At 40.3% G+C, this 26,903-nt stretch overlaps 1 long non-coding RNA gene across 1 annotated transcript in view; it reads left to right on the forward strand.

Moving 5' to 3' along the window:
• LOC127490788 (uncharacterized) overlaps positions 1 to 13,099 on the forward strand; it is a 29,819-nt gene extending 16,720 nt beyond the window's left edge. Inside the window, exon 6 of the long non-coding RNA XR_007919202.2 lies at positions 11,972 to 13,099. This is a non-coding gene — a long non-coding RNA (uncharacterized lncRNA). The remainder of the gene's footprint in view (positions 1 to 11,971) is intronic.
• The last annotated feature ends 13,804 nt before the right edge of the window (positions 13,100 to 26,903 follow it).

Raw genomic sequence — 26,903 nt, forward strand, 5'->3', positions numbered from 1 at the left:
TTTTCATTATATAGTGGAAAAGAGAATGAGGCTTAGGTTTGAGTCTCAGTTGGGTGACCTGCTGGTTCTGTTCCAGGGGGCACCTAAGTTTACTTCTGTAGTTCTGTTAATGTCCCCATAATCAGACCCCAGTTGTCCCACTGTTCCAGGGAGACATGAGCTAGCAGCTGAACTTTCATCATGTTCTGGAGGAGGATGCATATTTCAGTGGGTAGAGCAGTCTGGATATCCAAAGGTTCCCATGGGTATGATCATTGTCATCTTTTATTGGACTGTACCTGCTCAGCTGCCCAGGTATGGTCAGCATCTATGACTCAGGCACCCAGCCTCTGGCTGATGCTGTGGGGTAGATCTTTAGCCAGTGGCTGGTTGCCTCAGAGATAAAACCGTGGGATCTGGCCAAATTGCTCTGGGATCAACCTGCCCAGTGAATGTTAGTGTTCAGTGGACCACAACATTGGGCACTAATATTGGGTTTCTTTGTTGGTTAGCACTTCTGGGGCTGGCACTGTGGCACAGCAGATGAAGCTGCTGCCTGCAGTGCTGGCATCCCATATGGGCACTGGTGAGTCCTGGCTGCTTCACTTCCAATCCAGCTCCCTGCTAATGCACCTAGGAAAGCAGTGGAAGATGGCTCAAATGCTTAGGCCCCTGCACTCATGTGTGAGACCCAGAAGAAGCTCCTGGCTCCTGGCTTTGGATTGACCCTGCTCCAGCCATTGCGGCCGTTTGGGGAGTGAACCAGCAGATGGAAGACTCTCTGTCTCTCTGTCTGTCTGTCTGTCTCTCTATGTAACTTTGCCTTTCAAATAAATAAAATATTTTTTAAAAAAAGTAAGAGCACTTCCTTCTTTATGATACTAGTGGGCTACCTACTGGGCTAACGAGACACCTAAACACTTCCTTGTTTAGATACTTTATCATAGCCCTTAAAATATATCTTAAAGTACACACAAGATTAAATACCAACAAAAGTACAGAACAATGCATGCATTTCTATCATGCTATGTATTTGTTAGAAAGTCATCAGAAGTAGAAAGTTGACAATGTTCTACATTAACTGGGTGAAGTAATCTTTCAGTGCTGAGAACATGGCAAAAAAGAATAGCAGGCTTGGAGTGATGAAAAAAAAAATCTCAAAAGTTGTTGACATGTGAGCCAACTGTTTCTGAAGTATGTTCTTACAAGGGCTTCATTACAGCTTGTTAAAAACTGTATGAGAAATGTGGAAGCACACTTGACAGATGAGAAAACTAAGAAAACTTCTCCATGCTATTTAACCAGTAAAATAACAGAGCTTTGTTTTTTACAAAACAAAACAAACCCCCAAACAGACATCAGATCTGGGCTTTTTAAAGAAACCATCCAATCCGAGCTCTTCCGCACATCACTGTGTAGACCTCATTCCACCAAGTTTGGTGGTTTGGATTCTCCCTTTTTCTTATTGGCGTTCCTGATAGATAAGATTTCTTTAGATTTAGGTGAAATTATCAAGGTTTTCACTTACTTTTTCTTGGTTGGACTATGGTGTGATGGAGGCAGCTCTGGGTATTGATGTCAGGAAAACAAAATTTCCATTTGGGTTTGTTTCAGCCAGGGGTTCCCAGTATAGATTCTATATTGCAATCACTGGGGGAGCTTTTAAACCAGACACACTCCTGGGACCCACCCTCATCCAGTTAAATTAGAATCCCTGGGGGTGGAGTCTGGGTATTGTGTTTTAAAAAAGGAAGGTGATTCTAATGTGCAGCCTGGGTTGAGAAACACTGGCTTAAATTAACACTTCAACACACTGCAAATCAGATTCTAACAGGATAAAGCAATTAGCACAGGTGCTAAGTCAATGTACTAAGCACCTTATCAAAGCAAGTAATCATCAGGAGGAGTAAAAAGAACTCTAATCAGTCATTAAGAAAGATCACAGGGATCCATAACTCAGAAAGTTATTCTGGAACTAGTGAAATGAAGGAGTTCTCAGTTGTACCATTGGCATTGAAATCTCACATGATTTCAGATTTTTGAAACAAGAATGCAAATAAAGGATAAAACTCTGTTGGGACTGATGCTTTGGGAGCTTCCTATGCTTTCATATTTGTGCAGCCAAGTGTTTGATTAGGATTGGGATGTCTGCAAATTATTAGAACTACAATTAGAGCAGAAGTCTCACGCAGCAGGCACATGTGTGGCCCTGGGGGAAACAAAGAAGCAAATCCCTGCCCAAGAAGAATTTACATACTAGCTGGAAAGACAGGCCTGCTGCCAGGAGTGACCTTAAAGTGCTGGGACTGAATCCGCAATACTTTTAAATACATTTAACACGCATCATTCTAAAAGTCATACCTTGTGGTTAAAAGGCTGTTGCAGTTAATCATGGTAGGTCATGCTAAGTAAGTGTCACACACCTCACATCATATCATATAGCTATGAAAAAATTAGTTTAGCTGTATCATAGACTATCATGTCCAACTGTCAGTTTCCTCTATGTGTTCTTTCACCAAATACCAAATCAGGTTAATTTCACCTTTTTAATGTTGCTCAATTTATCCGCCTTTTATTCAGTTTGGGCATTTGCCATTTGTCTCCCAGGCAATAAAAGGGGCTTGTGCCTTCTCTTAGCTTTTTTGAATTCCAGTCACTCAGGCTCGACAAGCCACAAGATGGCTCCCTTTCCCCTGCAGGAAAAGATCTCAGATCCAAAGCACGCAGCCTTCCTGCTCCAAGATGATTCTCGCCGCAGCAGCATTTGCGTCACACGGCAACTTGTTGGAAATAGCGGTTCACAGGCTCTGCCTCAGTTCTGTTGGATCAGAGCCTGCGTTTTAGTAAGATCCTCAGGTCCTCTGCGTGTTCCGTGAAGTCTGATAAGCACTTGCGTGTCATAGGTCTTCTACGATCGGGCTTAGCTTACTTCCCTCTCTTTCTTCTTCTGAGTGTTATGTGGCCCAGAAACATCAAACACGACTCAGAGGGAGTGTTCTCACCACTGTTTCCTTGGCAAATGCCAGCTTGTGGTTGATCTGAAGCCAGGAATCAGGAGCTTCTTCTGGGTCTCCCACTCAGGTGCAGGGGCCCAAGGACTTGGGCCAGCTTCTACTGCTTTCCCAGGCCATAGCAGAGAGCTGGATCGGAAGTGGAGCAGCCAGGACTTGAACCAGTGCCCATATGGGATGCCGGCACTGCAGGCAGTGGCTTTACTCACTATGCCACAGCACCAACCCTCTTCCTTACTTTTACTCCCTTCGTAGACCATCTAAATTTTTCCAAAGATAGAGTTGCAGGTTTAGCAAATAAAAATAGAGGATGCCCAGTTAAATTTGATTTTGGGTAAACAACAAATGTTTTAGCAGAAATATGTTCCAACATTTGCATGGGACATACTTAAACGAAAACATGACTTGTCACTTATCTGAAATTCAAATTTAGCTGGGCATTTGGTACCTTATCCGGCAACTCCTCCGAGAGTTTAGTCTTTGAAAATTTATTCCCTTTGTTGTCTCTGAAGAAACAAAGGGGGAAAAACCGAGGGAGAAATATTCACACATTAAAATTTCATGGTATGAGGGCCGGTGTTGTGGGGTAGTGGATAAAGATGGCATCCCATATGGGCATTGTTTCATGTCCTGGCTGCTCCACTTCCAAACCAGCTCCCTGCTTATGGCCTGGGAAAAGCAGTGGAGGATGGCCCAAGTGCTTGGGCCCAGGCCACCCACATGGGAGACTTGGATGAAATGCCTGGCTCCTGGCTTTGGCCTGGTTTGGCCATGGCAGTTTCAACCATTTGGGGAGTGAACAATGGATGAAAGACCTCTCTCTCTCTCTCTCCCTCTCTCTTCCTCTCTCTGTAACTCTGACATTCCAATAAATAAATAAATCTTAAAAAAAAAACCAAAATATTTCATGGGATTTTCTGGTAAAATAATAGTGGAGATAGTATATGAAACACTAATTTCCAAACAAAAGTATAATCCTTAGTGTTATCAAGAATCTATGCTAATCTTTCATAGGCAATACGTGTCTCTCATATCCAATGTCAATACTCAATAAAAGTTATCTGTCAGTGCTGCCCATCCTGCTACTAAATGGTCGCTTCTAGTTAGTGTGTGGAACATTTCTCCAGAAAACCTGGGCTATCACTTTTATGTTAGAGTACACTTGAGAAGAATGCTTTGGTTGGAGAGGGATCTGGGACACATGTGTCATAAGAATTTTGCCTGAGGTTATTTGAATCAAAATCCACTGGTCTTCTCCAACTCAACTGACTACTTCTGACTTAAGGTATTCTACAAAACAGAGTCACACAGATGAGTGCTAGAATCCTGAGATACAAATGAACAGGATTCTGTTTACATGTAACAGGGTCTTTATCAAAATGAAACACTGAAGTGAAAATGTTTTTGCTTTTTAAGAAGTATATGAGAATAATGTGGAAGGAATTAATTGTGATGACCCAAGGCCCTTTAGTCATATTCATTTTATTTGCTATATCAATGAAAGAATGGCATATATGTTGACAAATGAATATTTTATGAATTTTAAATGCATGCTAAAATCCATCTACTTGATTCATTTGAATGATTTTAAAATTAAATCAATAAATACCTTTCATTTAGAATTTCAAAATTTTAAATTATAAGTAATTCTTGATAGTCATAGAAAAAAGGGAAGATGAGCACAATAGGAAAAAATCCAAAGATTATTATAAATGCTATATATGGAGATAGCCACTAGAAATACTGTGATGTGGACATGTGATATTTTAAGTAATTACTGGGGCCGGCACTGTAGCATAGTGGGTAGGGCTGCTCTCCGTAGTGCCAGCATCCCATATGGGCACTGGTTCGAGACCTGGCTGCTCCACTTCCAATCTGGCTCCCTGCTATGGCCTGGGAAAGCAGTAGAAGATGGCCTAACTCCTTGGGCCCTTGCACCCACAGGGGAGACCCAGAAGAAGCTCCTGGCTCCTAGCTTCAGATTGACTCAGTTCCAGCCATTGTGGCCAATTGGGGAGTGAACCAGTGGATGGAAGGGCTCTCTCTCTCTCTCTCTCTCTCTCTGCCTCTCCTCTCTCTCTCTGTAACTCTGACTTTCAAATAAATAAATCTTAAATAACTAGTATGTACATTTATCAATCATTTAAAACCAGTGAGCCACTCTTATATAATTTTAAGCTGATTTTATTAATTAGTGGGGGGGGATCTTCTGAATATAAGCTTTTAAAATATACAAATGGCATTAATGGTGAACAATATAATGATCCAAGACAGTCTGAAGAACTCTGAAATATACCTCTATTTTACAGGTGAATTTGATCATCGTGTACTAAATCGTATGCCTATATTTTAGCAGGTAAATAAGCCAATGCTATTTTCATAGATGGTATGCCAAGTGGCCATAATTTTATAAGACTAAAATAATAAAAGCAGTTATCATTACTAAAAGTTTGAGCTGAATGCAAAACACATTCATTCATTATTTAGTTATTTGATTTAATCACTTATGTATCATTGAGGACATAATATACACCAGGTCTATAGTTTTAACTGAATAGGAATGACTTAAAATTTAAAGAGGAATGTAGACAATAAACAAATATATAAGCTCAGTAACACATACTTGCAAGTTGTAAGAAGAAAAAGAATAGTATATTTTGACTAGAAATAGTACAAGAAATTAGAGATTAGTGGTTCCGACAGGCTTAGACATAAGACAAAGGCAAGGAGCTTTGTATTTGTTGCTCAATATTCTAATTCTCATCAGAAGCCAGTGAGGCACATGTTATCGCCTCCAATTACAGATGTAAAATATAAGACTCAGAGAAGCTCGATAAACACGCATTTGGATGTTAGCATAAAGTCTCTTTGTGGTGTGGGAGAGCAATTTGAAGTTTACGTTTTTGTTGTTTTCATTGCTTGCCCGTCTGGGGTCACTCCTGTCAGTTAGGCTTTGCGTAATTATACAGCAGCTTGGAGTGATTCCTGGAGCTTCAAGTCACCAGTTGTCTATCATTAGTAGTGACAGGCTCCATTAAATTTCCCTTTCTCAACTCTTATTTAGTTATTTTGGACACAAATCTGGAATGCACTTTACTAACAGAGAACTAGTGACTTCGACAGAAAGTTTATAAGATTTGCAGCAGTGGGTACATGAGCATGCTTCAGGATCTTTAACACACATGATTTTGGACAATTGAGCTTTTGGAGAGAATCAAAGAGCAGAGAGTTCAAGGTCATAGGTGCTGAGGACAGATCCATGTGCTTGCTTCTGTTCTTTCTTTTTTAAAGGAATATTCATATTTTGGAAAAATTATTTATCTGTGAAACGGAGAAAGAGAGAGAGAGAAAGAATATCCAATCCACTGATCCATTTCCTACATTCCCACAGAGCCAGGAGCTGGTAATTCAACCTGAGTTCCCTACATGGGTGTCAGAGACCCAACTACTTCTGCCATTACCTTCTGCTTCCCAGGGTGGACTTTAGCAGGAAGTTAGAAGTAGAGCAAAGCCCAGACTTGAACCCAGGCACTCTGATGAGGGATGCAGTCGTCCCAAGCAGTGTCTGAACTGCTAAGCCAATTGCCCATGCCAGTGCATGTACTTAACAAATGAATTAGACAATCAAGGTTCTGAGGCAGCAGGAAGTGGAGCTGGGGTTCAGGGCATAGAATCTAAGACGTGCTTGATTGGGTACTTGTAACCCACAGGCTTAGAGATGAGCCTCACAAGCCCTGTGATTAGGACCTGAGTTTTTCTTAGATACTGTTCTATATCTGTATCTGTAACACAGATTGAATAGGTGATTAAGCCTCAAGGTTTTCTCTGTTACACCATGACCATGCTGTATTTATCTTAGATAAATTTCAAAACAAGTTTTTTTAATTTGCCACCGTGAGTATAAGAAAAAAGAAAACGGAATCAATAGCATGTCTAATGGAACAATACATCTTGTTGAATCCTGAAGAAGCACAATGATTAGCTGTATAGGACGGTTGGGTGTAAATCACTTGAATGTTACAGGAGATTTTTCCATCTGGAGAGGTCTGGGAAATGGTGGCTATGGATGACACCAGAGGATGTTGCTCTTATTCCTTCCCATCTTAAGGAGCTTCAGAAGGAATCCCAGTGCTCACTTTGGCCAGAACCCTATAGAGAAGTCATTTCTATGGTACAGTTGCGGCGAATCCTACTGCTCTATGCTAGGTATTGGATATGAGTTCCATTGTGTTGGCTTGTATGCAACAGAGATGTTTTTATCTGGTTTCTGAAAAGGCTGACTAGATGCTCATGGCCTTGGGTGAGGGAGGGAGGTGGGAGGTTATGTCTTTTTTTAAAGATTTACTTATAAAAGAGCCCATGAGAGTATTTTAGGCATGGAAAGCCAAGACACTCTGGCAAAAGCAAAGCAAAACAAAACAAAACAAACAAACAAAACCTAAATGAAAGATCTCTTCGAGTGAGATCCCAGTGGAAAGAACGGGGCCATCAAACAAGGAGGTACCTTTCTCTGAAGGGAGGAGAGAACTTCCACTTTGACTATGACCTTGTCTGAATAAGATCAAAGTCGGCGAACTCAAAAGGTTTCCATAGCCTTGGCAACTCATGTCTAGAGCCTAGGGAGATAGATTACTGATGCCATAACCAAGAGTGTCAAATTGTTAAGTCAACAACAGGAGTCACTGTGCACTTACTCCTCATGTGGGATCTCTGACCTTAATGTTGTCCAATGTGAATTAATGCTATAACTAGTATTGAAACGGTATTTTACACTTTATGTTCTGTGTGGGTGCAAACTGATGAAGTCTTTACTTAATATATACTAAATCAATCTTCTGTATATAAAGATAATTGAAAATGAATCTTGATGTGAATGGAATGGGAGAGGGAGCGAGAGATGGGAGGGGTGCAAGTGGGAGGGAAGTTATGGTTGGGGGGGAAACCATTGTAATCCATAAACTGTACTTTGGAAATTTATATTTACTAATTAAAAGTTAAAAAAAAGAAAAGAAAAATAGAAATAGTGATTACATTGAGGAGATGAGATTATCCCTGGGAAACTACATAAAAAATTAGGAATTTTGTACTTTTCTCTTTGTACACCTCTGTACAGTCTGGATTATTTTATGGCATATTCATTACCAATATAAGTAATTTTAATAAAAAATTATAATTATGGCCGGCGCCGCGGCTCACTAGGCTAATCCTCCACCTTGCGGCGCCGGCATACCGGGTTCTAGTCCCGGTCGGGGCGCCGGATTTTGTCCCGGTTGCCCCTCTTCCAGGCCAGCTCTCTGCTGTGGCCAGGGAGTGCAGTGGAGGATGGTCCAAGTGCTTGGACCCTGCACCCCATGGGAGACCAGGATAAGTACCTGGCTCCTGCCATCGGATCAGCGCGGTGCGTTGGCCGCAGCGCGCTGGCCGTGGTGACCATTGGAGGGTGAACCAATGGTAAAAGGAAGACCTTTCTCTCTGTCTCTCTCTCTCACTGTCCACTCTGCCTGTCAAAAAAATTATAATTATGATTAAAAAAAGATTTACTTATTTATTTGAAAGTCAGAGTTACGCAGAGAGAGAAGTGGGAGATCGGGAGAGAGAGAGAAAGAGAGAGAGGTCTTCCATCCACTGGTTCACTCCCCAGTTGGCCCCAACAGCCGGAGCTGCACTGATCCAAAGCCAAGAGCCAGGAGCTTCTTCCAGGTCTCCCACTCAGGTGCAGGGGCCCAAGGACTTGGGCCATCTTCTACTGCTTTCCTAGGCTATGGCAGAGAACTGGATCAGAAGTGGAGCAACTGGGACTTTAACCGGTGCTCATATGGGATGCCGGCACTGCAGGCAGTGGCTTTGCCCACTATGCCACAGCGCCGGCCCTGGAGGTTGTGTCTTAGAAACCCTCTAGACCTTCTTGTAGCAAGGACAGGGGCCAATGGAATTTTGACTAGGACAGGCCTTGAAAATTGAAAGAACACTTACTTGATGCTGCCTGCAAGGCAATTTAAGATAAGCTGCTAGAATTCACGGTGTCACAGTGATTATAGATCTCAACAAGTTGAATGTTAAAAGTAGCAAATCCTATTCCAGGTCACCTTTAAGTAGACATTATAAATCTTTAAATACAAGTTGCTTTCTTCTCTGTGGGAGGCTGCTGAAGATTGCTAAGGTGACTCCATTTAAAAGGAACTGGAATAAAAGATCCTGGCAGCTATTGTTCTTGGTAATAGGTTCCTTCCCTACTATCCCGAAATTACTTTCAGGGTAGTTCATAAACAGGTTTACAGTTATTTTATGGCTCACTGTTTAATAGTGCCTCCCCAGTCTGAATTTTGCTCAAGATATTTTGTCATACCAACTGGGTTTAATTTATTGGCTCTATTAGACATGGATACAAAGTTAGAGAAAAGGTTAAAATAGGTATTTTTTATTTTTACAGCACAAAGTAGATATGTCAGGGCAAATCTGCTGTATTTTAAAGCTAAAGTCTGTTACTTGCATTTGGCAAGGAGCAATTCTGTATTTTTCTGCGAAAAAATAAGATGTGATTGAATTCTAGTGCCTAATCCAGTGCCTGCTATGCAGGCACCCAGGGAACACTTGTTTACAGACAATTTTTTTCAAAGTTTATTGGTTACCTACTTTGGACTAAGCTCCCTTTTCTTTTTTATTATAATTTTTTAATTTTAATTTTTTATTTATTTTTAAGGAATACAAATTTCATAAGTAAAACTTTAGGAATATAGTTATTCTTCCCACCACACTTGCCCTCCCTCTCCCATTCCCTGTCCCATTCTCCATTAAGATTCATTTTCAATTAACTTTGTGCACAGAAGATCAACTCTATACTAAGTAAAGGTTTCAATTTGCACACACATTCACAAACTGAGAACTAGTTTACAGTTAACTCTCATAATACAACTCATTGAGGACAGAGGTCCTGCATGGGGAGTTTGTGTTCAGTGACTCCTATTGCTAATTTAACAATTAACACTCTTACATATGACGTCAGTGACCAACCCAAGGCTCTTGACATGTAAGCTCCCTTTTCTGTATGTAGTCATTGCTCCATGTTTTTATAGCTAAATGGATGACTCTTCTATACAAGATCATTATTATCTGTAAGGAAATAAAATATCTATAAATAAATTAGGATAAGGTATATATACCTTATATAAATACCAATTAGGTATTTATATATACCAATTAGGATATATATATATATATACACCTTATATATACCAATTATATATATACCTTATATATACCAATTATATATATATATATATACCTTATATATACAAATTAGGTATATATACCTTATATAAATACCAATTAGGATAAGATAAACATTTGATAGCTAAAACTAAACTTTAGTTTAAACTCCCAGGAAGGAAAGATTAATTCTCTCTGAAAGAAATCAAGATAAACTTCCTAGAGAGCATTATTTTTTTGTTCTCACAAAGTATATGACCAACTATAGAGTCCTATACTTGAGTGTGAATGTCAGCTGTCACCAAACTGTGACACCAGGGGGAAAGAAACATGTACTGGTAGGGGTGACCCATGTTTATTTCCCCAACATCATGAAAGATTGAAAAGCTTTTGTGTTTTTGATCACAACGTTCTGTAGTCCTGAGTCTGAGCTGTCTCAGATGCCCACAATGGTGATCACTTTCCCCACAGAATAATGTGACTGGTTCACAGAAAGGAGAGGGCTGAGGAGAGTAGAGAGGACCAGGGGAGGGGAGCTCTCAGGGCCAAATAGCAGTCAGGTGACTCAGAACACTAGACACATATAATACAATACAATCCATTCAGAAAGATGTGCTCACAAATCCCCTTTACTGTGACTTTTGGAGTTCTCTAAGGGGAGAACAATGATGGAATATTATGCAAGATTTGAAAACAAAAGATATAAATTAAGATTATGTGCTAACAGGATCAATTAATGTCAAGTGAATAATCTAATGTCAAGTGAAATAGTCAGATTCTAGAACTATATGTGAAAAACAACTATGCTAAAACACATACAACTTTGTGCAGCAATACACTTGAGCTAAATTAACAAAATTATCAAAAACAATTCCTTTAGGATGGAAAGATAATTGGCTTTTAAAACCATTTGCAAAATGATTACATTTTCACTACAAAAACCATAAATTTCAGTGTTTTTTTTTTTTTTTAAATGGTATTGATATTTAGCAGCAAAACCTTGCAGGGAACAGATCCTCTTCAAGATTGCGCCAATGAGGGGGAAGAGGATTTGCTTATTTAGCATTATGTATTTTGTCACAGATTGTAGAGAAATGCTTTAGTCCCCGAACATACTGAACATACTACACCACTCTGTTTCCATTTGATCTGCATTTGTATTATCATAGTGTCTTATGAGAGTGTTCTGGAACAGTTCTAGTCTTAACTTAGTTCAAGGTCACATAGTCCAACACTGTATCCATGTTTAGTAGAAGAAGGTTTAGAAGAAGGCAGACCAAGCTGACTGTTCATAAAGATTTCACATTGTTGCAGCACAGAGTCCATTGGATGCTATGAACTGACTGATGTGAATTACAGAGAAGGTAGCTAGGACCAAACTCCTCCAATGAGAGTGTTAGCACCAGAGATCCGCAGGGATACTGGTCTACCTAAAGCCATAAGTTCTAGAAGGATCAGACTAAGCTGATATGATAAAAATGGCATGCTTATAAAATATTCCCTTTGTGCTGTCTGAGCTAACGGGCCCTTTTATGTGACACAACCCAACCTTCAGAATGTCACTTATTATTTTTTTCCCAGAACAGATTTGAAGCTCCTTCTCTGAGTAAACCTTTGTTCTCTACTTTGAATCCCTCTGAGACACACTTCTGTATGGGAGTCTTGATCTTGTTGGTCCCAACAAGACTGAAGATGGTGCTCAACACACAGTAGGACCTTAATAAATATTTGTTAAATGGAATAAACTCCTGATTTCTTTCTTCCTGTCTTCACAGCAGTGGCGCATCTTGCTCCTGAATGCAGAATGTGGCCAAAGTGGATTGGAGGCTTCGCCACTGGTGGGGTGACTGTCATGCGGTAAAATGTCCCTTCCTCCCATGCTGCACAGGCTCCCGTTTTTGCTCTCAGTCCTCACTATGTATCGTGGACTTCACTCTTCATATTAGATCTGTTTACTGCATGGCCTTCAGATATGATGCTACGGATGTCTCTGTGGTTCAAGCACCTGCTTTCCTTTTTCCCCTTGGAGGGGACACGGACACAATTTCATTTATGAAGCAGCTGGCATCTCAAATTCTGCCTTAAGTCACCTTAACCCAATTGAAGGCTTTCTTGTCCTCATAGCTTTTATAGATCAGCTGCATATGTCTTGCCTAGCCATCAAATCTAATAAGAGCAGACAGCCTTGTCTCTCTGATGGTTCCTGTGTAATCATGCCGCATCCATGTGTCATCTAACACAGAACATTTTGTCAGGTTAGGAAAGTGAAATTCATGAGCTTAAAATAGAGGACATCCTCCAGAGGGTTGCAGCCATGCCAGAGTTACACTTTCCACAAAAGGGACATCAGAAAAGCTGCCTCACTGGTTGGAACAACAGAGCATGCATTGTCGACACCCTCAGAGGCTATGTCTAAGACCACTGGTCCATCTGGCACTGACATCAAAATCTTGACCACCCATTAACACAACGCCTGGACTGAACATTGTCCTTTGGCTGAACCCTCCAAAACTGTGCTTGCTGCTGTTGCTTTAGACTCAAGACTGTCGTATCAGCTCTTTTTGTTGTTGCACTAGCTTTGTTTGGTTCAAATGCTACAGTGTAGCACTGGTAAGTGAAAAATTAAGGAAGAACAAGCCAAAAGATAAAGCATGTGCCGGAAGCCACAGCCTTGCATAATTATCACGAGGATATTAACTCTCTAAAAAGAGGGATTTTCAAGTGTTAAAAAGATGCTATGTTGGGATATGGCATTACCTCTTGCCAGGATGTAGCTGACTTTGAATAAGGATAAAGCTGAAAGAATAGTTATGAAATTGTATTTTCTACTTTGTCCTCCAGAAAAACATGTCTGCAATTAAAACTTCTCATTAACAAGTTGAATTGTAACATACAGATTTATAATATAGGCTTATTAGAATAATAACACTTTTTAAATCACTGTGTTCATTTCCAACAGAATGTGAAAACTATCTTGGAAGTGTTATATTCTGACTGTATTTTCATGGTTTTCAGATAATCATAGAATTGTTATACATATGTAACCCAACTTTTACTTCCTCAGTTTAGTAAAAAGGAATTGAAGATTGGAGTGATTTAGAGATTATTAAATCTCTTTTTAATTTCTTTGTATCTTTAGCCATAATTCCTCATCTGAGCTGCTTAGATCCTTTTGAAATGGGTTTAGAAAAGAAACAGTGATCAGAACACTACTTGACAGATTGGGTTAATCTTCAGTTTTTCAAGTGAATTGGGATTAAACTAAATTATTCTCACTATATCTGAAAATAACTACTTTCCTCGCCAAAAAGAACATGCACTTAAGTTGACAATCTCTAGGTTCTGATTCTGCAGATGTCTCAAGTTTGAACATACGGTGGTTGCACTTACCACCTGTGCTGAAATTCTTGCAAACACTTGGGATTTGAGACCAAATGTCAACTCCAAGTTTGATATTTATTGGCTTCAGTAACTCTTTCTTATAACCTTCTCTCAACCTTAAAATAGTTTGAGATTATTGTATTCATCTGAGTGTTAGTAAAAATGTCATTCCATTGTGGTGGAGAATAGCTATTTGAACAATTGTGGTGACTTGTTTAAGTTCTAGAATATTATACTCTTCCTTGTCATTGTGGGGCTTTCTAAGTCATTAACTCCTCTCCTTCATATATTGTAATAAATTTTTTCTTATTTTCGCTTTTATCATTTTATCACCTTATGTGAGTTTAAAAAAAAGGAAAGTAAAAGATTTTTCTTAGACTCCAACACATTTAACTTTTAGTGCTAAAATACTTTTATGCTGTTCTTATTTTATTGCATCTATTAATATTTATGTATAGTTAAACTCTCTCCTAATATTTTCTAAGAGACAAAGCTTTAATAGTATAGGCAGGACAATGTGAAACGTGTAACTCAGTGAATGTTGAGGTAATTTACAATAGTTAGCCTGCAGGTAAGACACTTTTTAGCATAATACATCAGAAAAAATATATCTCATCTTATTCTACAGATTTTAGATGGCTGCCATAGCCATGCAGGTTTGATAATAAAATGATTATAAGCTTTAAACAGAATGGTGGAAAAGAACTAATAAAATCAAGAGTTGAAATGGAGTATATTGGCTTGATGTTTATGGACTAATTTTTGGCAAGACATTAAAAATATTTATATCTGATCAAAGGGGAATGTGTAGATACATTCCAATTAGTTGACTTTTTTTGTTCTTTAATAAATGTTGAACATGAGATATATATGTATTAAGCAGCTTGTCCAAGGTCATTTTTCAGTGAACCACTAAAGGAAGTAATTGAAAGAACAATGCATTATATCCTAATCCTTAGCTCTGCCTTAAACATTTGTACCACTATAAGCAAATGACTTATATGAGCTTAACCCCTACTAGAGACTCAATAAACACCTGTTGATTGACTGAAACACTGAGCCTTAGTTTTCTCATCTCAAAAATTGGAATAATGAAATCTACCATTGTAATGGTGAACATATATGATTTACACACAGATACTTGAAAAAGGCTAGTGATGAGCCAAGCAAGCTCTAACAGTCATTTAGAGATTTAGAGTTCTGGTTGTAGTGTATATTATTTTTGTTCCTTTTGAAACTAATTTATTAATTTTGCTTATTTGAAAGGCAGAGAGAGGGAGGGAGAGAGAGAGAAAGAGAGAGAGCGAGAAAGCAAAAGCGAGAGTGAGAGCGAGAGCGAGAGCGAGAGCGAGAGAGAGAGAGAGAGAGAGAGAGAGTTAGATCAGAGACAGAGATATCCCATACTCTGGTGCACTTCCTAAAGGCCTGCAATAGCATGGGCTGGGCCAGGCTGAAGCCAGGAGCTTAAAGCTCCATAAAGTTCTCCTACATGGTGATAAGGACCCAACCACTTCAGCCATCGCTTGTTGCCTCCCATGGTACACACTAGCTGAAGCTGAATTGGGAGTGGAGGCAGAACTTGGATATAAGCCCTCTGTTACAACATGAGGGTCTTCCAAGTGGTGTCTTAACCACTACACTAAATGCCCTTTCCACCACATTGTTTTAAAACAGAATACAAAGAAAGAGAAGGTGTGTTCACTGGTGGTTAAAATGTATTTGTAAAAGAAGAATATTGAAAACATCATTAAAGTTCTGGGAAAGGAAGTGAGGTTATTAAAAAAAAAAAAAAAGCCTTAGGATAAGCAGAGGGCCCTGTGAGCTAAGACTGACAAAATGCAAGGGCCCTGCCTGCTCTCTGCAGGGGGCGTCTGGCGATAACACGGCCTCTTTGCTTTTGAGTTCTGTGATGCTCTGCTTCCATTGCTACCTTAGTCTAAACTTTTTCCTAAAGCAAGCCAAACATTATCCAGGGGAGCTGTAGGTTCTCTAGTAGGTTAGAGTGCTGCCTTCATATCTCATTGCCAGCATATGGTCTATGGTGAGTAACCCTTCCATTATTTGCACAGCTGTTGAGTAATATTACATTAAAGCATTACATGCACAATTATGTTCAATTATATAAAATGAATCTATTCTACCTAATGCTTATTCTCTAGGGTTTGTGCATCTTTAGTTACAGGAAGTTTAGTACAGAGTGGCAGATGGTACAACACGATGTTTGTCAGCTAATAAATTTAAATGTCATGGCATTCTACATATTTTTAGCATATATATTTATATATTTTAGTCAAGTGCCTGAGCTTACTTCTGAAGTAGAGGAACAAATGTACTAAACTTCACATTCCTATCGCCTTCTTTGGTGTGATGATGTGACTTTTGGGCTGCAGGGCAAGTGGCATTAAGCCATAACATTTTCTCCTTTGTACTACGGCCTGTCACATTTCTCTAGGGACACCACCTGTCAGAGGCACATCTGTGACATTGCTCTCTGCCCTTTCTCTAATACTGCTTTCCCAATTCCCTGTTCTTGCCAGATGAGAGTGACACTGCTGTCACATCTCTTCTTCAGCCCATTTTTCCTGCCATGGCAGGACTGGCTTTGGTCTGTCTCTCTTGCAATGATGCTGGCAAACCCTTTAGGTGTGCACCATAGCATTCCATCTTTAATTTGTATCTTTTCCATTCTGGGTCCGTCTCTCTGTGAGAACGCAGTGTGCCTCTCCTCCAGTCCTTTCCTCCTGCCGCCTTCCCTGAGAATGTCTCACTTGCAGGCTGCATGGCTGGGAATATGATCTTCTTAGCTTTTAATGCATCTCTGGTAAAAAGTGTCTGACCAATGAGACTGAGACTTGATTGAGGTTAAGGGTTCACCTTTTACCTGGCTCTGGAGTCCTCCATGGGTGCAACATGTTTTTGAAGTGTCCTGTTTATTTTCTTCAGAATGGCAAATTCCTGTCCATCTCTGACCACAAAGGATGTGAGCTTTTCATACGCACATTGTCATTGAAGGCTGCTGGAGGATATCAGATAAGCTCAGGTTTGCATTGTACTCCAGCTCTGCCAGAGTCTGTTTTGAGAATCTGCCTGTGACTCCCTCCAGCTCTGAGATTCTTCAGTGACTTCCTGTTAGAATCATTTTATATGAAGAAGTTCACCCCATCCTTATCCTTCTGTGTTAAATGACATCGCATGTCATCATCAATAGGTTGTAAAATAAGTTCAATTGGAAGGGGCAGGATGATGAAATGATTAAGAACCAAGACCCTAGGGGCAGACGTCTGGATTTGAAGCCTAGTTCTGTTGCGTGTTAATTGTCTAAGCATAGTCTGGTTCTTTATTTATTTATTTATTTATTAGAGAGAGAGCGGGGGGGGGGGAGGGGGAGAGAGAGAGACGAGTTAGTTCTCATTATCTCATTATCCTATCCACTGTTTCATTTCCCAAATGCCCACAACATCTGGAACTGGGTCAAGCCAAAGTCAGGAGCCAGGAATTCAATCCAGGTCTCCATACAAGCAGCAGGGAGCCAAGCACCTGCTGCCTTCTAGAGTATTCATCAGCAGAAAATGAATTGGGAGCAGAGCCAAAACTAGAAATCAGGTGCTGGGACATGAGTGTCCCAAGTGGCATCTTAACCTCTGCCCCAAACACCTGTCCCCTTGCCCCTTTCTGAACCTCAGTTTTATCACTTATAAAATGAAGATAATAAATTCTAACTCAGAGACCTGCTATGGCAATGAAACAGGATGATCACCTGAAGTATTTACTACGGTGCCTGACATAGATTAAACACTCAACAAATAGTAGTTATTATGATGATAGGGATGAAATTAGTTGGAAATCAGGATTTATTAATTCACAAAATCAATATATTATGTGAATAATAATAGTTAATATTTGCTGAACAAGTGTGTGACCCTTACTTTTATGATGTTTGTGCAGTTTTCTAGAATTTCTGCAGCTAACTGGAGTTTTGGGACTTCTGTTAGCAGACCTGAGTTGTGTGTGAGGGTGAGGAGCACAGGCCCCATGCTCTAATACTCACTCTTGCTTGGGTTTAGACAATTCACTTACCCTTGCTCTGTTTTGGTTTCCTTATTTGCTGATGGTGAAAATAACACTTTCCATCGAATGGGGTAATAAAAGTGAAGTTTCCTGATGGACAGTAGGGAGTAATGCTGCTCTTCCCCATTCCTTTCTTATGTACTTCTGCACTTTCTTTTTTTCTTCTGAAAACTGACTTCCAAATGCCTGAAATTCCTCAAATAGTGCTGCAGGTTTCTAGACTTATAAATGGAAATTCCATAGATCTGTCCATTGAAGGAATCAGTCTCTCTACAGAAGCAGGGGAACTGAATCTCAGGTTCACAGAGAAGACAGAGATCTGACCTTGACCTTGTGTCTTTGTCCAATGAGTAGTGATGTAAATTAAAGGCTAGAGTAGTAAATGCTGAAATGCAGAACCTCTTCTTCAGTCAGTTTGCATTTGCATCCTCTTAGTATTTTCCCAAGACCAAACACATGAATATCTGTGTGCTTTATACACATTCTAGTTAAATTGTATTGATAAAGACTTAGTATTAACATGGCTGATTTGAAAACAAAAACCAAACACAGATTAGTATCAGAAACATCCCCTTTCACTTCCTCTCTCTGCTGCAGCCCAGAGGTTTGAGGGTCCCGTGGTGTACTGTTCTTAAACACTGACTCGTGGTTGAAAATGACAAACATTTCTAATATTCTATAATCTCTTGCTTTAGTGGGTATCTGTCCTATTCTATGATAGTAGAATATTTTTAAAAACACTCAATTCAGGTGACTGATGCTTTTGGCCAGTTCCCCAGGACTGTCCAATTTCTAGGACTTCTGGCAAGCATCACCAGCTGATGGTCGCCTCCATTGCACAATAATTAAACAGAAACAATCTTCAAATTTATCAACATTTCTAAAGGAAGGCAACTCATTTCTTTTTCTTGGTTGAGGGCTTGGGAGGATATCAATTTTTTTTTTTACTTTAAAGAATGACTTTATTAAAAAGAAGTTTCACAAAATCCAGATCTTGGAAATCATTTGTGAAATTGCCAACTTTTAGGGAAAATATATTAAGATAAATTATAAATTGCCAAATTAAATATTTCTTTTTAAAAAGACAAATATGCTTGTTACCAAAATATAATTTTAAATGTAATTAATGCTTCCTTGGAGTTTAATTTTTTTCCTCAAAGAAAGCTTTTATTTAATGAGTACAAATTTCATAAGTACAACTTTAGGAATATAGTTATTCTTCCCACCATACCCACCTTCCCACCTCCCACTCAACCTCTGCCTTCCTCTCCCATTCCCAGTCCCATTATCAATTAAGATTCATTTTCAACTAACTTTATACACAGAAGACCAACTCTATACTAAGTAAAGGTTTCAACACAATTTGTACACATACATGCACACACACACATATGCAAAACCTGTTGGAGAACAAGTTTTACAGTTAATTCTCATAATATAACTCATTGAGGACAGAAGTCCTACATGGGGAGTAAATGCAGTTAATTTAACAATTAACACTCTTATGTATGATGTTAGTGACCACCTGAGGCTCTTGACATGGGCTGCCAAGGCTATGGAAGCCTTTTAAATCCACAATTTCCATCAGTATTTAGACAAGGCCATACGCATAAGAAGCTCTCTCTTCCCTTCGAAGAAAAGTACATCCTTCTTTGATGGCCAGTTCATTCCACTGGGGTCTCTCTCACAGAGATCCTTCATGTAGGATTTTTTTTTTTTTTTTGCCACAGTGTTTTGGTTTCCATGCCTGAAATGCTCTCATGGGCTTTTCAGCCATACCAGAATGCTTTAAGGGCTGATTTTTAGGTCAGAGTGCTATTTAAAGCAGTTGTCATTCTTAGTCTGCTGTGTGGACTGCTTCCCATGTTGGAACATTCTTTCCTCTTTAATTCTATCTATTATTATTACCAGGCATTTGATCTTATTTATATGATCCCTTTAACATTTAATCCTATCTATATGATCACTTGAATACTTAATATGGTCACTTTAACACTTAAGATGGCATTTTTACCACCCAGCTTAATGGGATTTGGGGTTCCATGGCAAGATTTTAGCTTTATCCTTAGAAGTAAGTCTGTAGGAATGTATGCAGAACTATACAGCTCTACAATTACAAACTTCCTCTTCCTTCTCTTATTCCCATTCTTATTTTTTACTGAGATCTATTTCAATTGACTTTATACACATATGATTAACTCTATGTTGAGTAAAGAGTTCAACAAATAGTATGAAGAAGAGAAAAAACAAACTGTTTCTTGACAGTCAAGACAATGGCTGTTCAAGTCATTGCTTCTCTAAGTGTCAATCTCACTTCTATAACTTCCTTTTAAGTGCTCTATTAGTTATCAAAGATCAGGGAGAACATATGGTATTTGTCCCTTTGGGATTGGCTTGCTTCACTAAGTGTGATGTTTTCCAGGTTCATCCATTTTGTTGCAAATGACTGGATTTCATTTTTTTTAACCATTGTGTGGTATTCCATAGAGTACATAGCCCATAATCTCTTTATCCAGTCTTATGTTGATGAGCATTTAGGTTGATTTCACATCTTAGCTATTGTGAATTGAGCTGCAATAAACATGAGGGTACAGACAACTCTTTTATTTGCTGATTTCATTTCCCTTGAGTAAATTCCCAGGAATGGGATGGCTAGGTCATATGGTAGGTTTATATTCAGATTTCTGAGATATCGCCAAACTGACTTCCATAGTGGTTTATTTTTTAAAAAAATATTTGTTTATTTATTTGAAAGGCAGAGTTACAGAGAGGCAGAGGCAGACAGAAAGAGAGAGAGAGAGAGAGAAAGTCTTCCATCCGATGGTTCACTCCCCAATTGGCTGCAGTGGCTGGAGCTGTGCCAATCCTAAGCAGGAGACAGGAGGTTCTTCCAGGTCTCCTATGCAGGTACAGGGGCCCAAGGTCTTGGGTCATCCTATACTGCTTTCCCAGGCCATAGTAGAGAGCTGAATTGGAAGTGGAGCAGCCAGGACTCAAACTAGGGTGCATATGGATGCTAGCACTGCAGGTGGCGGCTTTACTCACTATGCCACAGCACCAGCCCCTACCTTTTGAATTCCATTTCTGGCATTTCTTCAATCTCATCATCTTCACAATCTAGTATTGAAGTGCTGTGTTTTTTTGGGGGGCATCATATTGTCTTCCTTATTATTTTTTGAACGGGTGCATTTGTTATTTGGCATTTGTGGAGATATTGTTGGTTTCTTTGTTTTTTCGTTGTGGGGTCTTTTATCTTTGGTCTATATTTGTGTGGATTAGTGGAGTGTCTGCTTTCAGGGAATACCTAGATGCAGGTGGTGGGTGTGGCCAAGGAGCTTTGTTCAGTGCTCCAGGGTGAAGGGGCATGTCTGAGGTGACATATCCAGGTTTGGCATGGTAAATTTCTCTCTCTCTCTCTCTTTTTATTTTAATCAGAGGGGAGGTTTGTTCTTGTCTGTTGGCACAGACTCAGCTGAGCTCCCTTCCTTAAAGCAGACCAGTGCCTGGGCACTAGCCACAGTGAGTTTATTATTCATCCCCTCTGCCCCAAGGACCACACAAAGGATCTGTTCAGTCCTCAGTGTAAGCTCAGATTTCCCAGCAATGTCCCTCACCAGGTAACCAGGGATCCCTGAGCCTGTGGAGCCTCCCACAGTGACTGCCCACAGTGCTAGCCACACCCTGAGTCCTCCCATGCAGCCTCAGTATCAAAGATGCATCCAACTGCATATCATTTATTTTCACAGTCCTGGCACACAAGCCTCTCATAGTCACAAGCACCCAAGCTCCTGTCTGTTCTCCCCAACAGATTCAGGCATTTCCACTTGGCTGGTTGCTGGGCTTAGACACGAGCTGGCGCAGCTGTTATGTATGTCCAAAATGGCACCTGCTCTCTATCAGCTTGTTACAGGGTGCAGTTGCAGGGTGATCAGGAAGAGAGAAAATGTGCCCCACTTTGTTTTTTTCTCCTCTAGTTTGGCAGGTACACTATCACCCAATGGGGCTCCAAGCCAGATTCCCTCTAGGCTCTTCCTGCAGCTTTTCTAGTCAGTGGCTTGGGCTGCTGCAGTCTGGTCTCACCTCACTCTCCAATGCTGTTGCAGAGGCTCTCAGCCTCTGAGGGGCCCTGAGTTGTGCATGTCCTTGCCCTCCACATAGGTCTACTGTGTCCCTCCAATATGTGTAGAGTTTCCTCTGCTGTTTTCTCCCTAACTCTTCCCTGAGACCGCACTCTTTCCACTTTTTTTTTTTAAAACTGTCTTCTCCTAGACTAGAGCAGCAAGCTCCCTCCCTACTCCGCCATCTTAATCCCCTCCTCAATTTTGTTTTGTTCCTCTCAAACTTCATTTTCTTTTTGCTTTTAGAACTAGTTTGAATAAAACTTCTAGTTTCCTTTAAAAATGCTCAATTTTTTTTTTCTGGATGGGAAAATTACTAATGTTAATGGGGAGGGGAAGAAGGCATTGAGAACTGAAGAAACTAGAGAAGCCAAAGAAGGCGTGGTTCTGTTTTAGGACATTGGGATGAAGTTGTCAGGGCAATTGGAAAAAGCTTAGTTTCGACCAATGAGAGGAATCTCCTACACTGGTGGAGGATAACCCCTGGCAGAATAATAAACAAGGATAAAAAGACCCAGCTTGGAAAAGTCTGCTCTCAGAGTGTCAGTGAGAGGTGCGCAGCCATAATTAGGGGGACTTCCTCATGTTGTAGGGGTGGGGAGGAGGAAGACATTGCAAAAAGGATTCATTAAGAAAAGATTCATTTATCTGGCATAAAAGAGGGGAGGAAGAAAGCAGAGAGAAATGGATTAATCTGCCTTGGTAAAAAACCTTGGGGTTGGGTCTTGGGTCAATATTTTGGAGAAAGAAATAAATTTCTCCACCTGTCTTTGACAGGGTTCACAAAAACATGTTCTTCTAGCTCTGTGCCTAGAAATTGCCATGGCAGGGAACAAGAATATCACCTGTTTGGAAAGGGATAAGACAAAATATTTTAAGAACTATAAAAGGTTTATACTTTGATGTAGAGATTTCCCTCCTGGGAATTGCTCTTAAAGAAATAATCCAATAAAAGGATAAAGCTTTATGCACCATGCTATTCATTGTCAGATTGTCTGTTTTGGAGAAAATATGGAAATTGCCTCCGAGTCTAATATTAGGAAATCATGAGCTAAGTTAAGCTCATCAAATCAATGGACTGTTCTGCAGCTGTTAGGAGTTATAATTGAAGACTTTATAGTAATAGTGAAAGAAATGTTTGTAATATAAAGTGATGAAAACTTACAAGTACTGTATCAAAGATGCATCCAACTGCATATCATTTATTTTCACATACAGGCAAGGATTAGAAAAATGAAAACAGAAAGTTTGTGAGAGTGATGAGAAGGAATATGATTTTTTAATTTTAATTTTTCTATTTATTTAAGATGAATATATTTCATGTGTTCCATATACACAGATTTACGAGCATAATAATACTTCCCACCCTATCCTCCATGCTACCCACATGATTTTTTAAAAAATCTTTATAATGTTTCTTAACACAAGGCCTGTACAAGCAGAGGATGTTTTTGTACAATGGTTAGGAGGAAGCGGTGATTGCATATGTGAATAAAGGCTTTTTTACTGATTCTTATTCCTTGATTGGGGCATTCTACATGAGATTTTGTTTTCTATATTCAGTAACTCTTTGCTCTTTTCTTTCTTCCTTTTAAATTTTTTTTTCAGGAGTCTCTGGGGTCAGTTAGTGGGGGAATTGTAGACGTTAAAAGCAAAATCTCCTGAAAAAAAAATAAGACAATACCTGTGTTTAAATGCATTTGCTGCAAAAAGATGCTGAAAGTAGGTCAATGAGAAATTTTCCTGAGGGAAACATTTTTATTATTCTTGGAGATACCAATGAGAATAACAGGTCTCCCGGGTGTTAGCTTTATCTGGGGACAGTGTCATGGATGATATTGGAGTACTTGACCTTGAATGTCCCAGAATACATGAAACTGAAGGTGTCACTGGCCTGAGGTAAGCAGAGCTTTTTCTAGAGATTCTCTTAATTCTAGTAGTCTTAGTTGGTAGAAGACCAAGGTCAGATATTTTGCTGAGCTAAAGGAACGCAGCAGCTCAGGGACAAGAGGGCTAGATGTTAAGGGACATAAGAATGGTTCGTTCCCAGTTCAAGCAGGAGATGCTGTCAAAGGTGAAAGCAGCTGGAAGGAGAGGTGAGAGAAGCTGCCCTGGAGGCTAGAGGTCAGCACTGTCACCATCCAGCAGGGATGGGGATGGACTAGGTTGACCAATGGTTTCAGTGTGCGGTAAAGGCAAGCACAGAAGGGTAGGGGCTATTATATTTCCTGAAGGCACAAATTTGCTTGAGGTAGCCCAATACCCACAGAGAACCTAGGACTGAATGGCCAGGGTCCTGGTGTTAGATGTCTTTTTCCCCCCTTTGGTGTTAGATGTTTTACCTGTACACTGCCTATGTGAATAGTGCTTAAACGAGAAACACAAGAGCACACATATTCAAATGGATCCCTTCTCCATGTATGCTTCACTGTGGGTGCCCATCATAGGAATAAGGAAGAGGGAAAATTATGGATCATCTAATTTTTTTTGACAGGCAGAGTGGACAGTGAGAGAGAGAGAGAGACAGAGAGAAAGGTCTTCCTTTGCCGTTGGTTCACCCTCCAATGGCCGTTGCGGCCAGCGCGCTGTTCCGATGGCAGGAGCCAGGTGCTTCTCCTGGTCTCCCATGGGGTGCAGGGCCCAAAGACTTGGGCCATCCTCCACTGCACTCCCTGGCCACAGCAGAGAGCTGGCCTGGAAGAGGGGCAACCGGGACAGAATCCGGCGCCCGACCGGGACTAGAACCCGGTGTGCCGGTGCTGCAAAGCGGAGGATTAGCCTAGTGAGCCGCGGCGCCGGCCAATGGATCATCTATTTTAACACCTTCACATTTTAAAATAATCTCTCTCTCTTTCTCTTTACATACCCTCTCCTCTTTTTTCTTCATTTTTTTTCTCCCTAGAAGAAAACTCTTTTTGATGGACTAAAACAATGGAAATTCTTTTTCTTTTGCTTTATGTACAAAGGTTTGCTCTCAGACATGCTGAGCCTAACTCCTGGTCTCATTGCTGCTTGCTGCTGGCTGAACTTTGGTGCCAGCCTGACAGTTCCCAACAGGGACTGGCAGCTCTAGTTTTATTTTCTGATTGAAAATATTTCCTCTTTCTGGAAATGTCTATTCAGATCATTTGCCCATTTCTATGTATGTATGTATTTTTGTTTTAATATGAAAAACAGAGAGGAGAGAGACAGATAGACAGACACAGACAGATAGACAGATCTTCCGTCTGTTGGTTCTCTCCTCAAATGCTTACAATGTCTAGGGCTGAGCCAGGCAAAGTCCAGGAAGCTGAAACTCAATCCAGGTCTCCTATATGGGTATTATGGACCCAAGGGCCTGAGGCATCATCTGCTGTCTCTCAGGGTATGCATTAGCTGAAATTGGGAGTGCAGCTGTGACTGATCCAGGCACTCGGACATGTAAAATGGGCATCCCAAGGGGTGTCTTAACTACTGCATCAAATGTCTGCCCCTATTTGCCTATTTTGAAGCAGGATTATAGTTTCATTTTTTCGTTGAGTGTTTTTTAGTTCCTTACATATTCTGGATATTAATCTCATGCATGAATCATTTGTAAATATTTTCTCCCATTCTGTGAACTGTCTCTTCATTCTGTTGATTGTTTTCTTTGCTGTGCAAAAGCTTCTTAGTTCTGTGTAATCCCATTTGTCTAGTTTTGCTTTTGTTGCTTGTGCTTTTGGGGTCTTATCCAAATAATCATTGCCTAAAACACTCAATATCACTGGCCATTAGGGAAATGCAAATCAAAACCACAATGAAGTACCATCTCACTCAAGTTAGATTGGCTATTATCAACAAGACAAAAAGATAACAAATGTTGGCAAGGATGTGGAGAAGAGGGAACCATTTTACACTGTTGGTGGGAATATAAATCAGTACAGCCATTATGGAGGTTCCTCAAAACACTAAACAATAGTTCTGCCAAATGATTCAGCTATCCCACTTCTGGGAATATATCCAAAGGAAACTACATCACCCTATCAAAGAGATACCTGTGCTCACATGTTCACTGCAGCACTATCACAATAGCCAAGTATGGAATCAACCAAAATATCCACTGATGGGGAATAGAGTAAGAAAATGTATACACACACAATGAATTATTATTCAGCTTTAATGATGAAATTCTGTTGTTTGCAGAAAAATGAATGGAACTAGCGGAAATTATTCTAAGTGAAAGAAGCCAGGCACAAAAATACAAATATCATGTATTCTCTCAGATATGTCAAAGGTGAAAGAAAAGAAGAGTTAGGGAAGACTGGGCAGAGCTATCACGTAGTGGAACATGGCCAAGCCGGTTTTGGGCAGAATGAGATTGTGGAGGTATGTGTTTTTCCAGGATGAAGGACAATAGAGGCATGAGAGGCAGGTGAATGTCCCAGGAGAAGACAGGATGAGAAGAGGAGAGTGTGTTGTGCGGGGGTGAGGGTGTTGAAGGGGCCAGGGCCCCACTAGAAGCATAAAAGGCAGAAGTACTGATTGCTCAGGTTCAAGGAAAATGGCAATAGCAAACAAGAGTCCATATCTGGTGGTGCAGCAAGATGGTGGCCCAGGCAGTCTGGCCTATGTCTTGACTAAGGACTGGGGCAGCATGTGTCTCCCAGAGATATATACCAGATTTCTACCTAGAAAGTATTTCGGAAATAGGACCAGGTTTCCTTTAAGGAAAGTCAGTCAATTCACATCTTCTTCTCTCTTCTTTTCCCTTCTCTCCCCTTGCTCCTCCCCCCCTCCCCATTCTTCCTTCTTGTTATTCTTAGCTTCACCCACTTTGTTCTCCTGATAGAGACAACCACAGATGGACCAAGGTCCGCTCTAGGCAGGAGGTCTGCTAACTGCGGAGGAGAGAGTGGGTCTTTTGTGGGGAACGTGGAGTCAGGAAGCAAAGCTATATGTAGCCAGATTCCCATGTCTTGAAGTGGCCTTTGAATAACATCACAAGAAAGGGGAGAGCCCTTGAAACCTGGAGGGGGTTAGAGGAGTGTGTGTGTGAAAGAAGGCCAAAGGTGAGGCTTTGTTTAGTTAGGGAGGACTGCGGTGGCTCTTGGTGCAGCACAGTGGTGGCTGTGGGAAACTATCTTGGTAGCAGGAAAGAGGAAGCAGCATGCATTCAGGAAAT

The sequence above is a fragment of the Oryctolagus cuniculus genome, chromosome 1 (assembly GCF_964237555.1).
Source record: "Oryctolagus cuniculus chromosome 1, mOryCun1.1, whole genome shotgun sequence".
Classification (NCBI taxonomy): domain Eukaryota; kingdom Metazoa; phylum Chordata; class Mammalia; order Lagomorpha; family Leporidae; genus Oryctolagus; species Oryctolagus cuniculus.